At 39.6% G+C, this 20,604-nt stretch overlaps 1 pseudogene; it reads right to left on the reverse strand.

Moving 5' to 3' along the window:
- Positions 1-2,978: 2,978 nt before the first annotated feature.
- On the reverse strand, positions 2,979-4,458 carry LOC102905325 (60 kDa heat shock protein, mitochondrial pseudogene; annotated as a pseudogene).
- Between the last annotated feature and the right edge of the window lie 16,146 nt (positions 4,459-20,604).

The following is a 20,604-nucleotide window of genomic DNA, read 5'->3' on the forward strand; positions in this document are numbered from 1 at the left end:
CTTGCTTATCTATCACCAGCCAATACCCTACGTGCTCTGGGTGGTAATCAGTAGTATCATTGGAGAGCCCAAAACTGCACTCATGTCATCCCACATTCTCTTCAACATCTTCATCTGGCCTTTTCCTGTGTTACTCCTTTAAGAATCCTGGTAATTTCCCTAAGGAATTCATTCTACCTTCTGCTTGAGTTGAAAGCAATATCATATTGACTATGCCTATATTGACACTGGATTTCTGGTGACTCCTAGGTTTCTCGTTGTACTTAACTATTTCACGCTATTTTCTGTTCATACAAAGTCTCATCAGGTTAATGAAGAATGTGCTGACTTTGAGTTTTTGTTTTACCTGTTTGCAAACTAAAACTGCCAGGTTGTATTAGCACAAAATAATTTTGAAAGTCAGTGTGGGAATGGATGTAATTATTAAAATATGTGTATGTACCCACCACTCCAGCACCCCACGATGTGGTATGTACCCACCACTCCAGCACCCCACGATGTGGTATGTACCCTCCACTCCAGCACCCCACGATGTGGCATGTACCCTCCACTCCAGCACCCCACAATGTGGCATGTACCCACCACTCCAGCACCCCACAATGTGACATGTACCCACCACTCCAGCACCCCACAATGTGGTATGTACCCTCCACTCCAGCACCCCACGATGTGGCATGTACCCACCACTCCAGCACCCCACAATGTGGTATGCCCCCACCACCACAGGTTCTAAGAAGATGAGACTGTGTTGAAAGCGATGCTACACAGAAAAGCTGACAGCAAACACCAGTGTGGGCTGGTGCTCAGCTAAGCTTTTCAGAGTGTGGGTTTGATGAGCAACTCACAGTTGGAGCAGGCAGGTTTTAACTGAATAATTTAGGAATCCCTCCTCCGTGTGTATTCTTGTCCAACAGTCTCAGCACTGCATAGGGAGCAATCTCAGGAAAGAGATGACCAATATAAACACTTTCATAAAATAGAAAACTTTTCAGCTCCCTCAGAATGAATTAGGCATGAATAAGAACAGCACTGTTTTTATTTATTTTTCATTATCTTCATAAAAATTCACACAGGAAAATGCATTTCCAGTCTGCTGTCAAATTCAATTACCACTCCATTTGTACTTCTTTTATAAAGAAGAGTGGATACCAGTTTCAAAAACTTTGGCTTGATCTTCTCTAACACAGCTACTCCTTATCATGGCTATTCAAAGTCTTCTCTAGGTCTTGGAAATTGCAATACAGATATTATAATAATTACATCCATTCCCACACTGACTTTCAAAATTATTTTATACTAATACAACCTGGCAGTTTTAGTTTACAAACAGGTAAAACAAAAACTCAAAGTCAGTACATTCTTCATCAACCTGATGAGACTTTGTAGCAAATGATCCTTCCTTGAAGAAACAAAAATAGTTTGAACAGATCTGATCCTGAGCATCCTCTTAAGATTATCACAGCCCTTAAAAGCAAACTGCTGTGTGCCACGGTCCTTTAAGCCATGCTGGTGAATCAATAGTCTAACAATTTTATTTGCTGTCTTTTGCTCCAACAGTATTGAAGAACTGTCGGGAAGAAAGGCTCCCAGAGAGGGGGTTCCTTTTAGTCTGCAGAGCAGAGGCTGTGCTATTGATCTATTTATTAAGGGGAGAAATGGGGACTGCAAACTTGGATATAAGGCTCGTGTTTTCCTTTCTTTGCTCATTGAGAGGAATACAATAGAATAAAGAGAACCGTAAAGTGCATCAGCAGATCTTCTTTCATCCATTGGACGGCGCCTCCCCACTGCTGCTGGGACTATAATTATGGCTTGGTTCTGGTCAGAGGAGTGCTAATGACAATTTACAGGGATTTTGTGAAGGAGACACTAAGTACAGAGGGCAATAATGAAGCTGAGGAGACGTGGATATTGCACTCTCACATTCCAATCCGGTTTCCTGTCAGCCTGGTTTCCCTTTGAGACATATGTCATGAGTCACCCACACTCAAAGCAAGGGATGACATGGCAACTGCGGTATCCTTAACTGTCACCCGAAGCACTAACCACTGTCACTTTATCTTTATTTTCAAAACTCGCCTATTGGAAATATGTAGATAATTCCTATTTAGTAACTGACTCTTTCGTGCTGAGAATATCATGTGTGTTAATTAGTTTACTCAGCACAATTTACCCAGGACATATACAGTTATTCTCTTAACAGTTGAAGTGACTGGGCTTTTGCTTTGTAAGCTGCTTAAGTTCACACAACAAATAGAAAGAGAATGGAATTTGGTTTTTATTCTATCTTATTCCAAAGTTCACTGTTTTTTTACTCTATACAACAATCCAGTGTTTTGTTTTGTTTTGTTGATGTATGTATATGTGTTAATGTTTGAGTCTGTATGATTGTGTATACCTTGTGTGCATATATATGCATGATATATACACACATGTGTGTAAGGTTTTGTCTTAGTTAGTTGCTGTGAAAAAAGCACCATGACCAAGTGCAACTTGGAGAGGAAAAGGTTTATTTCAGCTTAGAGCTCTCAGATCATGATCCATTATTGAGGTAAGTCAGAGCAGAAATTCAAGATGGGAACATGGAGGCATGAACTGAAGCAGAAGTCCTGGGGTAACACTGCTTCCTGCCTTGCTCCTCATGATTTGCTCAACCTGTCTTCTTAAACCACACAGGACCACCTGCTCTGGAGTAGCACCATCAATAGTGGGTTGGACCCTCCCACATCAACCATTAATCAAAGACATTCTTTAACATGTGCCTATAGGCAATTTTATGGATGCATTTTCTCAATTGAGGTTCTTTTTTGCAGATATAACCAGTAATTGATGGATACAGTGGATGAGCCAGCCTTTTACTTCCATCATTTTCTTTAGGTGACTTCTCTTAAGTTATTGATGAGAACCTGCCTTGAGTTTCTGTCACAGTTCATTGATAAGGGCAAAGCACTATTCTAGGAGTTAGTACAGGTTATCTTCTATCCTCCTCCCACCCCACCAATCATGTCCATCCCAGGGTCCCTGTCTTCCTTAAGAATTTCTGTCACTACAGCTTCTGCTGTGGCTAACTGCGAGGCCACCTTATCAGCAGCCAGTAAAGCTTTTCTTACAGCCTCTGTTGAAGAACAATTCCCTTTCCCATTGTGTTCACAAAATCTCCAAGCACAGCTTCATAACCAACTTCTGAGGAACTTTGCAAGAGCATCCTCAATGAACAAAGGTTCCTCAACACCTGCATTCTTAGCAATGGTCACTGCAGAAATCCTGAGTGCTTTTGAATAATTTCTTTAGCTCTTTTCTGATCTTCATTAGCAGGATTTAATGAGGCCAAGACTGTGATGGGATGCACTGATGTGGCATGCAGCCCCTCCTAGAACAATGGCCTTTTTAGCAGCTGTTCTTGTAGCATTGAGGTCATCCAGAACTCTTAACTCTGTCTGTGTTCTCATTCACTGGACATAACTTGTTCCTTCAGCCTCTAGCACAGCTAGTCCTTCTGAAGGTTTAGTGAGTTTTCCCCTTAGCCTTACCTCTTCATGTGCACTAGTTGGGATGTGTGATTTCTTCAATACATTTCTCAATTTGAGCTTTTTTCACCTTTTCTTTTCAAAACATGACACCATCTTAGATAACAATGACCTCTCCAACTTCTAAGTCATGAGCCTGAACATCTTCAAGACTTAGATTCAACCCCACCTTCTCCAAATACTGCACCACCAATAACAATAGTCATAATTTCAAGTGGTTGTTCCTATTCTCCCCAAACCCTGGAATTTTGACGGCTACAACCTGAAGACCAACTTTTAGCCTGTTCAAAGCCATTGTGCTTAGAGCATCTGCATCAATATCTTCAGCAATTTTGACCAAGGTCACCCTTCTGATGAGCATTAGCCTTGTCAAGAGCATGTACAATGGACTGAACACTAGACATTTTCTTTTAACTCAACAGAACAGAGGTATTTTGGAATTTACATTTTTGAGCTTTTGATATATTAATAAAATGTGGTGAAATATATCCTCCATCTAATTTCATGTCTGCAATAATTTCCAATTCATAATTCAGGGTTTTCCCATCCTTCATTGTGATGATGCCCTTTCTTCCAACCTTTTTCATTACATCAAAAATGATGTTTTAAATGTCTTTGTCTCCATTTGCAGAAACTACAGCAACCTGAGCAATCTCTTTCTGATTGTCATAAGCTTAGACTGCTTTTCAAGTTCAGCAATTACAGCATCAGCAGCCAGCATCACACCTGTCCTGATTCCACTGGATTAGCACCTTTGCTGTGATTCTCGAGTCCTTCCTAGGCAATAGAGCATGGCAGAGTAGTAGCAGTCATGGTGCCACCTAGCTTCTTCATCTTGAACAAGTTTAGCTCTGATATTGCAGGGGACCATGGGAATATATAGCAGGTGACAACTAGTGTTTGACAAGTCGACCCACTAGACGTATAACTTCCTGATGGGGAGCCCCACCTGGCAAAGCCAGAGGGTCACTGGCTGTGGAAACCAACTGTTTTCTGTCTGTAACTTTCTCAGGTGCCACCATTATACCTCCCTATAAGAAGAGCTGTGGGGTTCCTTCCACAGTCCATTGATAGTGTGTTTTAACATCTTTGGGCATACTTACAGTTGTGGATGGTCAGGTTATGATTTCTGTTTAAGATGTATAATTCTGATGTATAAGAATAATACCACAATATTCTTCTTTACTGACACAGGAAAGTAACAGTATTCTCCGTTTCAAAGACAGCTAATTTTAGACTTTAGAACAAATTCAAAGCAGATTAAACTGCCCCTGCAAAAAATACACAAAGACTAACTAACTCTCAGGTGTTGTTTTTTGCTAAATCAAGACCAGGCAGTTTACACTGAGATATAGCTCCTTGCAGTAGCTCTCTTTCTGCATGTACCCTGACTGCCCAAAGTTCAGCCAATGTTTAATGCCTGGGATCCCTCACCAACTTAGAGCTAAGTGCATGAGTCAATGTGACATCACTATCCTAAGAAAAACTATGTGACTTATTTTGTGTTTTGAGAATGTGTAAGGCCCTGAAAATGTAACTTATAATTGTCCAGAGTTTGGCTGTGAGGCAACCGTGTTGGTGTGGAGAGAGACAGCTGTGTAGAGCTATGTGAGACCTGCTGCAGTGTGTGTGTGTGTGTGTGTGTGTGTGTGTGTGTGTGTGTGTGTGTGTGTGTGCTGAGTGAGAGATGAAGAAGAAGCATAAGAGGAATGTGTAGATGGAGTGAGTGGGTGAAAGAGTGAGAGAGTAAAGAGTGAGTGAAGAATGCAGAAGTATGTGTGTGAGTAAGAGAGAGAGAGAGAGAGAGAGAGAGAGAGAGAGAGAGAGAGAGAGAGAGAGAGAGAGAGAGCTGCTGCTATGCAGAGGAGCTGTGCCTAGGAACTGTGTAAAGTGCTGTATGGTGACAGAGCTGTGTAAATAAGATGTTTAGCTGTGGCTGGGTGGAGATTTGTAACTGTGTGGAGGCAAGAAAGATGAAGCTGTAGAAAAAAGATATGTAGAAGAGAAATGTATGTAAAAGAGAGATGTGTGGCCATGTGAAAATGTGTGTAAAGATGTGTAGCTGTGTGCAGAGAGCAGTGTGGACATATGTAGCTGTGTGGAGTCAGAAACAGGCAGAAACCATTCCTAAGATGATGTAAAAGAGAAAGTTATCATCAGAAAGCATGTGTTTCCTTATTTACATCTCAGACAGAAAAAGGCTAGCCTTTAGATATATAAGAATTTTTCCTAAGCCCTTGCCACATTTGAGGATTTTCTTACAAAACTCAGGAGGTGGCCTTGGAACAGGTTCTCCATAATGCCACTGATATGATGTTTTTATGTTTATCCTTTCAATCAATTCACTTGACAGCTGTAATCCCTCTTGGAGAATATTATTTTAAAGTGTGCTGCTTTTGTTTATGTTGCATCTGTTTAACTCTGTGAAGCTGTGTCTAAAACACCTGATGGTGTAATAAAGAGCTGAATGGCCAATAGCAAGGCAGGAGAAAGGATAGGTGGGGCTGAAAGGCAGAGAAAATATATAGAAGGAAAAATCTGGGAGAGAAGAAAAGAGCAAGAGAACAAGGAGGAGGACTTCAGGGGCTAGCCACCCAGCCACTCAGCCACCCAGCCACTCAGCCACCCAGCCACCCAGCTACACAACCAGCAAGCCACAGAGTAAAAGTAAGATTTACAGAAGTAAGAGAATGGTAAAAGCCCAGAGGCTAAAGGTAAATGGGATAAGTTAAAGTTAAGGGAAGCTGGCTAGAAACAAGCCAAGCTATGGCCAGGCAATCATAATTAAGAATAAGCCTCCGTGTGTGATTTATTTGGGAGCTGGGTGGCAGACCCTCCAAAAGAGCAAAAACAAACAACACACTCCATCTTTTGTTACTTTGGAACTTCCCAGCTCTGTTCAATACTCACTGTTCTTCCCTTTGACCCCATTGTCACAGCTACAACAATGGCTAAAGGTTGAAAAAAAAAAAACCTTTAAACAGTAAGATGAGCATTCACACCAATTTTACTTCTTTACAGTGAGAAGAGGAGCCAGTGCTACCTGGACATTCCAGGAAAGGTCTCATCTATCAGAAGACTGTCGGTATTCCAAACATTTCTTTGGAGTGGCTATTGAAGAGCACATAGCAAGGCAGGCCTTCAGCAGGGAGTGAGGACTATTTCTTGATTTGCTTACACAGAAGCTGGTTTCATCATGGCATTTCAAAAATAGCTTTTCTTGACCCCCTCCCCCTCCCTTCATCCCCTGATCCTCCTGCTTCTCATCCAAACGAAAACCTGGGTTATCTACCCAGGAGTAGTACAACTGGGCCACATGGCAGTTTTAGGTTTTTTGTTGTTGTTTTTTTTAAGGTTTCTTTTTTTTTTAAATTTTATTTTTCCTTCTATTTTATTTTACAATACCATTCAGTTCTACATATCAGCCACAGATTCCCTTGTTCTCCCCCTTCCTGCCTCCCTTCCCTTCCCCCCAGGACACCCCCCCCATTCCCACCTCCTCCAGGGCAAAGCCTCCCCTGAGGGAGAACTGAGATCAACCTGGTAGACTCAGTCCAGGCAGGTCCAGTCCCCTCCTCCCAGATTGAGGCAAGTGTCCCTGCATAAGTCCCAGGTTTCAAATAGCTAACTCATGCAACGAGCCCAGGACCTGGTCCCACTGCCTAGATGCCTCCCAAACAGATCAAGCCAATCAACTGTCTCACCTATTCAGAGGGCCTGATCCAGTTGGGGGCCCCTCAGCCTTTGGTTCATAGTTCATGTGTTTCCATTTGTTTGGCTATTTGTCCCTGTGCTTTATCCAACCTTGGTTTCAACAATTCTCGCTCATATAAACCCTCCTCTTTCTCACTAATTAGACTCCCCGCGCTCCACCTGGGGCCTAGCCGTGGATTTCTGCATCTGGATTCCTCAGTCCTTGGATGGAGTTTGTGGAACAACTATTAGGGTGTTTGGCCATCCCATCACCAGAGTAGGTCAGTTCTGGCTGTCTCTTGACCATTGCCAGCAGTCTTTTGTGGGGGTATCTTTGTGGATTTCTGTGGGCCTCTTTAGCACTTTGTTTCTTCCTTTTCTCATGTGGTCTTCATTTACCATGGTCTTCTATTCCTTGTTCTCCCTCTCTGTTCTTGATCCAGCTGGGATCTCCCACTCTCTTTCCCTCGACCCTCACCCTTCATTGCTCCCACTCATGTCCAGGTTGTTCATGTAGATCTCAGCCATTTCTCTGTCATTGGGCAATCGTCGTGTCTTTCTTGGGATCCTGTTTTCCAGGTAGCCTCACTGGTGATGTGAGTAGCAGTCCAGTCATCCTTGTTCCACATCTAGTATCCTCCTATGAGTGAGTACATACCATATTTGTCTTTCTGAGTCTGGGTTACCTCACTCAGGATGATTTTTTCTAGATCCATCCATTTGCCTGCAAACATCATGATGTCATTGTTTTTCTCTGCTGAGAAATTTATTTATCCATTCTTCAGTTGAAGGGCATCTAGGTTGTTTCCAGGTTTTGGCTATTACAAACAATGCTGATATGAACATAGCTGAGCAAGTGCTCTTGTGGTATGATTGAGCATTTCTTGGGTATATGCCCAAGAGTGGTATAGCTGGATCTTGGGGGAGATTGATTCCCAATTTTCTAAGAAAGTACCATATTGATTTCCAAAGTGGTTGTACAAGCTTGCATTCCCACCAGCAGTGGAGGAGAGTTCCCCTAGTTCCACATCCTCTCCAGCATAAAGTGTCTTCAGTGTTTTTGATCTTAGCCATTCTGACAGGTGTAAGGTGGTATCTCAGAGTTGTTTTGATTTGCATTTCCCTGATGATTAGGGATGTTGAGCAATTCCTTAAATGTCTTTCAACCATTTGAGTTTCCTCTGTTGAGAATTCTCTGTTTAGTTCTATAGACCATTTCTTAATTGGACTGTTGGTCGTTTTGATGTCTAATTTCTTGAGTTCCTTATATATTCTGGATATCAGTCCTATGTCAGATTTGGGGTTGGTGAAGATCTTTCCCCATTCTGTAGGCTGTCGCTTTGCCTTGTTGACCGTATCCTTTGCTCTACAAAGGCTTCTCAGTTTCAAGAGGTCCCATTGATTGCTTGTTTCTCTCAGTGTCTGTGCTACTGGTGTTATATTTAGGAAGTGACCTCCTATGCCAATGCGTTCAAGACTACTTCCTACTTTCTCTTCTAGCAGGTTCAGAGTAGCTGGATTTATATTGAGGTCCTTGATCCACTTGGACTTAAGTTTTGTGCACGGTGACAGATATGGATCTATTTGCAGCCTTCTACACGTTGATATCCAGTTATGCCAGCACCATTTGTTGAAGATGCTTTCTTTTTTCCATTGTACACTTTTGGCTTCTTTGTCAAAAATTATATGTTCATAGGTATGCAGGTTAATGTCAGGGTCTTCAATTCGATTCCATTTGTCCACATGTCGGTTTTTATGCCAATACCAAGCTGCTTTTATTACTGTAGCTCTATAATAGAGCTTGAAGTCAGGGATTGTGATGCCTCCAGAGGTTGTTTTATTGTACAGGATTCCTTTGGCTACCCTGGGGGCAGTTTTAGTTTTATAGAAACACTTTACACTTATTTTCACAGTGATGGAGCACACTGAATAGCAGTGTGTAAAGTGTTCTCTTCCCCACATCCTTCCCTCTGTTATTTGTTTTCTTGATAATATTCCAAATGTTGATAATGTTACTTGAGGTCTACAGTGTTTGGCAGCAGTCAGATAATCTGCTCAGAAGAAACCAAGCAAATGTTAGATAACTATTTTAATTTAAATGGTACAGCAAACCATTCATGATGTAACTAGCAGAAGTTTCACACATCTCTGTGTTTCCCCAACATTAGATATTCTCTAATTTAATATTTATTTATTTTGATTTTGTGTGTCTGAGTCTATATGTATATATGTCTACAATATTCATTCAGTGCCAGAGGAATCCAGAAGAGAATACCTTAATCCCTGGAACTGGAAGTACAGGAGGGTAGGGGAACCAAACCTTAGTCCTTTGCAGGAATAGCAAGTGCTTTTAACTGCAGAGCCAGCTCTCCAGCTCTGATTATATACTCTTAACTTGTGAACCGTGTCTTACGGGATCATTTTGGAGAATGAATTGTATTGAAGACCTGTTCATACAAAGAAACAGAGAAAATTGCAGAGTGACATTTAAGTATCTGGATTCAATGAAGAATCCTTCAGCTTTCACCATGAAATTAACTGCTTAGAATGCAATCCTCTATGTTCTTGATTAGTCCATTATTTCCAACATCTTGGGGCACCTGGAGTAGATTAATATTATTAGGTAAAATAATGCTACACATACCTTGAGGCAAAACTTTACTATTATTGTCAGCAAGCCAAAGACTGTCTATGAGATCAGGTCTGTGTCCTATCTCATGCTTTACCACGTTCTTCATGAGAGAATGAATTCACTCTGAGAGTTGCTTTGTCTTTAATGAGGTGGGGAGACCCGTCTTCTCATATACACATAGCTATTGGAGACCACCAATACTCATGAAATGGACTCTAATAGAGGAGGCTGACCAAATTGACTAAGATTAAGTCAAGAAAAAAGGTCAAATCTTGGTGGTATATGATCCTTAACTGTGCCGTTAACTAAAGGGCATTTATTTCTCTTTCACATTTACTGTCTGCTTTATTCTAGACTTGGTCTTACTATGTAACTGAGGTTGACCTGTACTAGTTATCCCCTTAACCAACTGAGGGCTGGGGACACAGCCTGACTTACTATTAGTACCTTTATGTCACCAAAAAAGATGTGTTTCTGTCAGGTTCTTACATAATTTCCAGGCTGGATTTTGGATATATTTGAACTTGTAGTAGGTATCTTCAGAGACTGATAGATTTCCAAGAAACTTTCATGTTCCTGATCTACAGAGCAGTGTCCAAAATGGCTGAACCCACAACATAATGAAGCAAGATTTCCATTCAAACTTGAACATAAAATGAACATCTAAGATTTAGGATATGACCCTTCAAAATATCCTCGTGAAAATCACCAAATATGCACCCTCAACATTATTTTCAAGGCGAGTCATTGGGTTATTAGGCCTAGAAAACTTCCGTTCACATTTGCTGTCTCTGGTGGTGGAGAAATATAGAATAGCTTCTCAATTTCTCATGGCTGTAAGTAGAGTTAGCTTGGCAGAGAAGTTGGTTCCCTCATCTGGGACCTCTGAGCTTGATGAAATGAGTTATGTTAGTAGATTTTTAGCACTGGACTTAAATAGATCAATTTCACCAACGGGAAATCACATTTAATCGGTATATACACATTTGGATGATATTTGGCAAAAGATTTGACTTAAGGCACAGTCTTTGAAAGCAAGCAGATTTTTATTTCTACAAATATCTAAAATCTTAATAAAAAACATATTTCTGAAATCTTGTGACTCATTCCTAAAATCTGGTATTATTGCTTGTACCAAGGCTAGAAGAACATAACTCTTCTTAGGTATTGGTGGTTAAAGAAGCCTGCAGTAAGAGGAGGTCGGCAAAACAGTAGCCAAATGAAAATAAAATGTAACTTCTCACTTGTTCACTTAAGTACTGCTGGAAAGAGAATACACTTCTAAGGCTACTCAAAACCTAGTGACTTTTAATGTGAAAAGAAGTCTATGAAAAAATTATATGGTAATTATGAGTAAAACAAGTTCTGGATTCAGACTTGATAATAAATTTCAAATTTTCCTCTTTCCAGTTAATATCTACATCAAGCAATTGTTTTGAAGATTCAATGATATAGTTGACATTAAGTGTTTAAGACAATATTTATAATATTTACATGACTATAATAAATGGATACTTCAACTCCCATTTCAATTTCTTTAAAATGGAATTATTTATTTATTTCAATAATTTGGAATTTTTCATGAGTCTTATTCGCTTCCTTAGGAGGAGTCAACAAATCATTGAGAACAACACAAAAACTAAGGATGTGGAAGAGAAGCCCTGCTCTGAATTCTTGTGATGTAACTGACAGTAGGCCAAGTAATCTTTGTGTTTCATCTTAAACTTGTCCTGAAAATTTAATGAAGAAGACCATAACAGCAGAAACAGCTGGTCCAAGAAATTGTCTTAAACACTTAATGTCACCTATATCATTGAATCTTCAAAACAATTGCTTGATGCAGATATTAACTGGAAAGAGGAAAATTTGAAATTTATCATCAAGTCTGAATCATTAGTAGATTCTCCCATCTAAGGTGTCTACTGGGGGATAAGAAGTCTGTTATAGACTCCTCTTTATTACTGTTGTTATTTGGAAAGTCTTGGAATCCACCTGCCAATTAAGTATCTCCAGGCTTCATAGGCAGAGTGCATATCCACTATATTTGAACATGTGACTCTGTAACTCATTATGTAAGCTTGATTGTTTTCTCTTCGATGTGTCTGAATGCTCTTCTACACCATAGAACTTCAACCATGCTATTTCCTTTACTAATGATGTCCAAACATGTTAAAATAAATTGCAGGGAGACACAGTGGGAAATGAGGCTTACCAGGTGGAAGATCAAATGGAATTAAGCTCTTGACTAAATGTCTGTAAAATTGATTTGACTTAATAAATTTGATGCAAATTGAGTTGTATCATTTGGGGGGGGTGCGCACACATACATACATGTCTTTAACTTGCCAAGTACATCTTTCCACTGTCCTCTTAGAAAATCTCATGAATAAATAAATATAAATTGGTCATTTTCATTTTAAGAATTCACACTTTTATCTGCAATTGAAAAGCAAGTATAAGGCAGCCTGAGTGCGGACAGACTTTAAAGGCCACGAGGAACTGAGGCTGCCCAAAGATAGCTCTGGTTGTTAGGTTGACATGTTGTTTTTGAAGTTAGGGTTACTCTAAGTTCATCTCAAGTTTCTTTTTACATCTGTTTATTTGTGGAGGGAGCAAGCATGATATGGCATGAATGTGGAAGGCAGAGGACAGCTTGCCGGAGGCAGTTCTTTTCTTCCTCCGTGTGCACTGAACTCAGGTCTTCGGGCTTAGTGTCAAGTGCCTCTACTTACTGAGCCGCCTAACCGGCACCATCACAGGTTCTTCATTAAACCCGATTACTTTCCCTAAACATTTTTTTTGCTGGGGAAGGAGAAATTCCCATACTTGTGTAGACCTTCAAGTTTGTACAAAGAACTCTGGGGTTTCAGTTGTGAAACATCTACCATTGAATTCTCTGTGTTCCCGTGAGTATTCCCTCATTCATACTCCTGTAAGTAGCCCCACTAAACTCATTAAATGACCAAGTTCTACTTTGATAGTATCATTTCACTTATCTGTCATTGGTGCCCTATATGGGTTGAATAGTGCTCTTTTGTTTGTTTGTTTGTTTTTTTTATTTTTAATTTGTTTTGCTTCTGCATTCCAACCAATGTTTCCACTCCCTTTTCTCCTGCCAGACTTCCTTCTCCGCTCTCCCCCACACCATCCACTCCTCCTCCCCTGTTTTTGTTCAGAAAAGGCAGGCCTCCCATGGATATCAGCCAGCCATGGTATAACAAGTTGCAATGAGGCTAGGCACCTCCTCTTCTATTAAGGCTGTAGTAGGAATGGGTCCCAAAAGCAGGCAATAGAGTCAGAGACAGCCCCTGCTTCCACTGTTAGGAGTCTCACACAAAGACCAAGTTATAGAACTATAACATATATGTAGAGGCCTAGATCAGTCTCATGCAGCCTCCTTGGTTATCTGTTCATTCTCTGTGAGCCTCTATGAGCTTAGGTTATTAGGTTCTGTGAGTTTTCTTGTGATGCCCTTGACACAACCGGCTCCTATAATCCTTTCTCTCCCTCTTTCACAGGATTTCCCAAGCTCAGTCTAATGTTTGTCTGTGAGTCTCTGCTTCTGTTTCCATCAATTGCTGGGTGAAGCCTCTCTGATGACAGTTGGGCTAGGCACCAGTCTACGAGTAGAGCGGAACATCATTAGGAATCCTTTCACTGACTTTTTTTCTAGTCATGTTTGGTTCTATTCTAGATTTCTGGGGTATATACCTCTGCATCCTGGCCCTCGGGAGTAAGTTCTTTCTCATGATATGGGTCTCAAGCTGGGCCAATCATTTTGTTAGTCATTCCTACAATTTCTGTACCATCGTTACAGCACATCTTTTAGGCTGACAAACTGTAAGATGAAGAGTTTTTTGGCTGGGTTGGTATCTTAATGCCTTCACTGGAAGTCTTGCTTGGTTACAGGAGATGGCCAGTTCAGGCTCTGTATACCTCCTTGCTAGGTGTCTTACTTAGAGTCACCCTCATAGATTTTGGGGAGTTTCCATTGCATTAGATTTCTAGCTTGTCCTAGAGATGACCCCAGAACCTCCTAGTACTCTCTTACTCCATCCTCCCTATACCTGATCCCTTATGTTCCCATCCCAATCCCTCCCACCCAGACTCCTCCCCCATCCATCAGCATTGTCTATTCTATTTTCCCTTCACAGTATCCCCCCTTGAGCCCTCCTTGCTACTTAGCCTCTTGGATCTGTAGATTGGAGCATGGTTCTCCTTTACTTTATGGCTAGTATCCACATATAAGTTAATACATACCATATGGATCTTTCTGGGTCTGGGTTACCTCATTTGGGATGATCTTTTTTAGTTCCATCCATTTGCCAGCACATTTTGTGATACCATCCTTTTTAACAGCTGAGCTATATTGAATTGTGTAGTGTACCACATTTTCTTTATTCATTCTTTAGTGGGGGACATCTAGGTTGTTTCCAGTTTCTGGCTATTACAAATAAAGCTGACATGAATATAGTTGAGCAAGTGTCCCTGTGGTATGATAGAGCATCTTTTGGGTATATTCTTAGGAGTGGTATAGCTGTATCTTGAGGTAGATTGAGACCCAATTTTCTGAGAAACCTCCATATTAATTTCCATAGTGGCTGTACAAGTTTGCACCCCCACCAGCAATGGAGGAGTGTTCCCCTTGCTACACATCATTTCCAGCATGCACTTATGTTTTTGTTCTTAGGCATTCTGACAGGTGTAAGATGGAATCTCAGGGTCCTTTTGATTTGCATTTCCCTGTTGGTTAAGGATATTAAACATTTCTTTAAGTGTTTCTCAGCCTTTTGAAATTCGTCTGTTGAGAATTCTCTGTTTAGATTTATACCCATTTATAAATTGGATTATTTGTGGGTTTTTTTTTTTTGGTCTGGTTTCCTGAGTTCTTTACATATTTTGGATATTAACCCTCCTGTCAGATGTGGTGTTGATGAAGATCTTTTCCCATTCTGTAGGATGCCATTTTGTCCTTTTAACAGTGTCTTTTGCCTTACAGAAGCTTTTCAGTTTCATGACATTCAATTTATTAAATGCTGATCTTAGTGTCTGCACTATTGTTGTTCTGGGCAAGGAGTGGTTTTCTGTGCCAAAATTTCAAGGTTATTCCCTACTTTCTTTTCTATCAGATTCAGTGTATCTGGTTTTATGTTGAGGTCTTTGATCCACTTGGACTTGGGTTTTGTGCAGGGTGGTAGATATGGATCTATTTGCATTCTTTTACATGCTTCATTCAATTAGACCAGCACCATTTATTGAAGATGCTTTCTTTCTTCCATTGTATTGTTCTGGCTTCTTTCTCAAAATCAGATTTCCATAGGTGTGTGGATTTACATCTGGTCTTAGATTTGTTTCCATTAATCAACTTGTTTTTTACACCATTAACATGCAGTTTTTTATTATTATTGTTCTGTAGTACAACTTGATATTATGGATGGTGATAACCCTAGAAGTTCTTTTATTGTACCTGATGTTTAGCTATCCTGTTTTTTTGTTTATTTGTTTTTCCATATGAAGTTAAGTATTGTCTTTTCAAGGTCTGAAAAGAATCATGTTGGAATTTTAATGCAGATTGTGTTGAATCTGTAGATTTCTTTTGGTAAAATGGCCATTCTTACTATGTTAATCATACTGATCAGTGAGCATGGGAGATCTTTCCATTTTCTGATATCTTCTCCAATTTCTTTCTTCAAGGACTTGAAGTTCCCATCATACAAGTCTTCCACTTGCTTGGTTAGAGTTACCCTAGATATATTATGTTATTTGTAGCTATTGTGAAGGATGTTGTTTTTCTGATTTCTTTCTCAGCCCATTTATCATTTGTATTTAGGAGGGCTGCTGGCTTTTTGAGTTAGTTTTGTATCCAGCCACTTTGTTGAAGGTGTTTTACCAGCTATAGGAGTTCCCTAGTAGAATTTTTCAGGTTGCTTATGTCTACTATCATATGATCTGCAAATAGCACAGCAATACTTTGATTTCTTCCTTTCCAGTTTGTATCCTCTTGATATCCTTAAGGGTTTTTTATTGCTGTAGCTAAAACTTAAAGTACCATATTGAATAGATATGGAGAGATTGGACAGCCTTGTCTTGTTCCTTATTTTAGTAGAAATGCTTTAAGTTTTTCTCTGATAAGATGTTTGCTATTGGTTTGCTGCATATTGTTTTTATTATGTTTAGGTATGTCTCTTGTATCCTTGATCTCTCCAAGACTTTTTATCATGAAGGGGTATTGGAGTTTATCAAAGACTTTTTCAGCATCTAATGAGATGATCATGTTTTTTTTTTCTTTCAGTTTGTTTATATGGTGGATTACATCGACAGATTTTTGTATGTTGAAGCATCCCTGAATTTCTTGGATGAAGCCCACTTGAACATGATGGATTGTCTTTTTTATGTATTCTTGGATTCAGTCTACAAGTGTTTTATTGAGAATTTTTTCATCTATGTTCATAAGGGAAATTGATCTGTAATTATCTTAATTCTCTTTCTTTGTTGAGTCTATGTGTGGTTTGGGTATTAGGGTGACTGTAGCCTTATAAAAAGAATTTGGCCATGTTCCTTCTGTTTCTATTTTGTGGAATAATTTGAGAAGTAATGGTTTTAGTTCTTCTTTGGAAGTCTGGTAGAATTCTGTGCTAAAACTATCTGGCCCTGGGCTTTTTTGATTAGGAGACTATTAATGACTGCTTCTATTTCCTTTGGGGTGATAGATCTATTTAAACTGTTTATCTGATTTCAGTTTAACTTTGGTAAGTGATATCTATTGAGAAACTCATCCATTTCATTTAAAATTTCCAGTTTAGTGTGGTATAGGTTTTTGAAGTATGACCTAATGATTCTTTGGCTTTCCTTGGTGTCTGTTGTTATGTTCCCCCTTTCCTTTCTGGTTTTGTTAATTTAGATATTATCTCTCTGCCTTTTACTTAGTTTGGATAAGGGTTTGTTTATCTTGACTTTCTCAAAGAACCAACTTTTTGTTTCATTGATTCTTTGTATTGTTCTCTTTGTTGCTATTTTATTGATTTCATTCATAGGTTTGAATATTTCCTGCCATCTACTCCTCTTCATGGTTTCCCAGATTTACTGGGTATTTCTCATTTGGAGTTTTTTAGAATTATCATTTTCTTTGACTGATGAATCTATTTTTCTTCTATTGCATCTTCAATACCTAAGATTCTTTCTTCTATCTCTTAAAATCAGGTGATGATGCTTGCCTCTGTAGTTCCAGTTCACTTATCCAGATTTTTCATTTCTTGAATTCCTCCAGTATGCATTTTCTTAATTGCTTCTATTTCAATTTTCCCTCACCTGTTTGTTTTTGTTTTGCTTTCTTGGCATTTTCTAAGGGATTTATTTATTTTTTCCAATGTTTTATTAGTCTTCTTCTTGATTTCTTTAAGGGGGCTTTTCATTTACTCTTTAAAGGCCTCTATCATCCTTACAAAGTTGTTTTTAAGGTTGTTTCCTTATGCTTCAGCTGCATTGGAATATCATAGGTTAGCTGAGCTCTAGTGGTACCATATTGTCTTGGCTGTTGCTGATTATATTTTTCATTGCCATTTAGGCATCTAGGTTTGGGATAATTATTATGTCTAGGCCCTTATTTCTGAGACTGTCTTTGTTAGATGGATGTTTTTCTTTTTCCTCTTTGTTTTTTTAGTCTTTATGTCTTAGATATCTGGCAGCTGGAATGGCCTTTGATCTAGTAAGAAGTCTCTGTCCAATTTGGGAACTGGCCTTCCATAGGTTAGCTTGGCCTTCGATACAGTCCATAATCATCATGGTGGGACATGGTGGCATGCATTGGTACAGGAGGTAACTTTCTGAACAGAAAACCATTAACACAGGCACTAAGATCAACAACTAATAAATGAGACCTCATGAAACTGAAAAGCTTCTGTAAGGCAAAGGACATGGTCAATAGGACAAAATGGCAGCCTAGGGAATGGGAAAAGATTTTTTACCAAATCCACATATGATAGAAGTCTAGTAACCAAAATATAGCCAAATAATACAATTTAAAAATGGAATATAGATCTTGACATAGAATTTCTAACAAAATAATCTTAAATGGCTGAGAAACACTTAAAGAAATGTTCAGCATCCTTAGCCACCAGGGAAATGCAAATCAAAACTACTGTGAGATTTCACCTTACTCCTAATAGCTAAGATCAATAATACAAGTTACAGCTCATGCTGCTGAGGATATGGAATAAGAGGAACACTCCTCCATTCTTGGTGAGAGTGTAAACTTGTACAGCCACTATGGAAATCAACTTAGTGTTTCCTCAGAAAATTTGGAATCCAGCTACCTCAAGATCCAGCTATACCACTCTTGGGCATATACTTAAATGACACTCCATCCTACCACAAGGACACTTGACCATCTATGTTCATAGTAACTTTATTCACAATAGCACAAAACTAGAAACAATCTAGATGTCCCTCAACTGAAGAATAGATAAAAAAAAGTCTGACATTTACACACTGGTGTATTACTCAGTTTTTAAAAAATGACATCATGAAATTTGAAATTAAATGGAAGAAATTAGAAAAAAATCATCTTGAGTGAGGCAGCTCAGACACAGAAAGACAAATATGGTATATATTCACTTATAAGTGGATATTAGCTCTTAAGAAAATTATAATCAAGCTACAATCCATAGACCCAGAGAGATCAGGTAAAGAAGAGGGCCGTAGAAGTGATGAATGGGTCTCCCTGGAAGGGAGAAATAGAGTAGATTTTTTTGTGTGGACTGGGGGCAGGTAGGGATAGAGGTAGAAGTGATCAGGTGGAGGGAATGCAATGAAGGGAGTGTATGGGGGTAGAGCTATCTGGAATTTGGGGATACCAGGGGTGGGTAGCATAGAAACCTAGCACAGTGGAAACTTCCTGGAATCTAGGAAGGTGATCCTAATGAGGACTCCTAGTAATGCAGGATATAGAGTCTGAACTGGCCAATCCTCATAGCTAGGCAAGGTTTCCAGTGGTGGGAGCTGTTGACTGAGAGGGTTCAATGTAGATTCCTAAGCAACCCAGGCTAATTCTAGGACAGAGGGTTTCTCTCCAAAAAACTGACAGTTGGCCACAGTGCTAAGCACACCATACACACAGCTCATTGAATGTAGAGTGGTTGAGCAGGTATCTGCATGGAGCCTTCACTGCTATGTTCTAGTTTCTTTGGCACAGGAAGGTACTTTGCAGGCTATGGAAAGAGAAACTTGGATATCAACCCAGCCACAAAACCCTCCACCTACAATTTGTCTAGCATGCAAGATCTGCTTGGGTAATGGTGGCACAGAAATTGTGGGCGTGGCCAACCACTGTCTAATTTAAATTGAGACCCATGCCACAGGAGGGAGCCCATGCTCAACACTGTCTGGATGGCCAGGAACCTGAGACTGGATAGCCCAGGGACCTAAAGTAGAACCAAACATGACTGGAAAAAAATCAATGAAATGATTTCTAGTGATAATCTGCTTTATTCATAGATCAGTGCCTTGTCTGATCATCATCAGAGAGGCTTCCTCCAACAGTAGATGGGAGCAGGTGCAGAGGCCCACAGACAGACATTATGCAAAGAAAGAGTGTCGAAATTGGAGGCCTCCAATAAGGTCCTTCCCCTCAGAACTTGGGGAGTCCATCAGAAGAGGGGAAAGAGAGATGATGCAGGACACCAGAACTTGGCCTATGGAGTCAACTAAATAGGGCTGTCATGGGCTCACAGAGACTGCACGGTTGGCACCAGGTCCTCTGCTTACATGTTATGGCTTGGTGTTTTTGTGGGACTCCTAACAGTGGGAACAGGTGTGTCTCTGACTATTTTGCCTACACTTGGGACTTCTTTCCTCTTATTTGGTTGCCTTGTCTAGCATCAATATGAGGACTTTTGCCTTGTCTTATTGTATCATATTTTGCAGTGTTTGGTTGTTGTCTTTTGGAGATCTGCTCTTTTCTGAAGGGAAACAGAGGGAGTAGGTATGGTTCTGGGGGAGGGGGTGAGGTAGGGACAGGAGCTACGAGGAGTGGAGGAAGGGGAATCTGTGGTCAGGATATATTGTACAGAACAGGAATTTATTATCAATTAAAATAATTAAATAAAAAATTTAGAAGTAGAAAAACCTGTACATCTGACAAGGAATTAGCATCTAAAATATATAAGGGATTCCAATAAATCAACAGCAAAATCTAAAAACCAGAAAAATGAGTATTTTAAATAAATAGGATATTTCTCAAAGGAAGATTTACAGTTACCCAACAGGCACATGCAAACAAATGAACAAACAAACAAACAAACAGACAAACAAAACAACCTTACTCACTCAAACATCACTAGTCACAAGGGAAAGGAAGATCAAACCCAGAATGAGATATTACCTCACTACAGGAAAAATGACTATTTCCTTATCAGAAAGACAAATGATGTAAGTTCTGGTTAGAGCTATGGAGAAAAGGGCAGATATACATGCTGTTTATGGGAATGTAAATAATGCAAACATTATGGAAAATAGTATGGATATTACAAAAATATTTTTAAAACTATTGGTACTAAAGAGATGGCTCAGCAGTTAAGAGCATATACTCCTCTTTCAGAGGACATGAATTTAGTTCCTAGAATACATATCAGGAAGCTGACAAACATCTGTAACTCTAGTTCTGGGGCATGTAACACCTGTGTCTTCTGTTGTCACTCTCTTCATGTGATTGTAACCCTCTATAATGGAAAATAATGAACATATATATGTTATCAT

This window comes from Peromyscus maniculatus, chromosome 5 (assembly GCF_049852395.1).
Source record: "Peromyscus maniculatus bairdii isolate BWxNUB_F1_BW_parent chromosome 5, HU_Pman_BW_mat_3.1, whole genome shotgun sequence".
In the NCBI taxonomy this organism is placed as follows: Eukaryota; Metazoa; Chordata; class Mammalia; order Rodentia; family Cricetidae; genus Peromyscus; species Peromyscus maniculatus.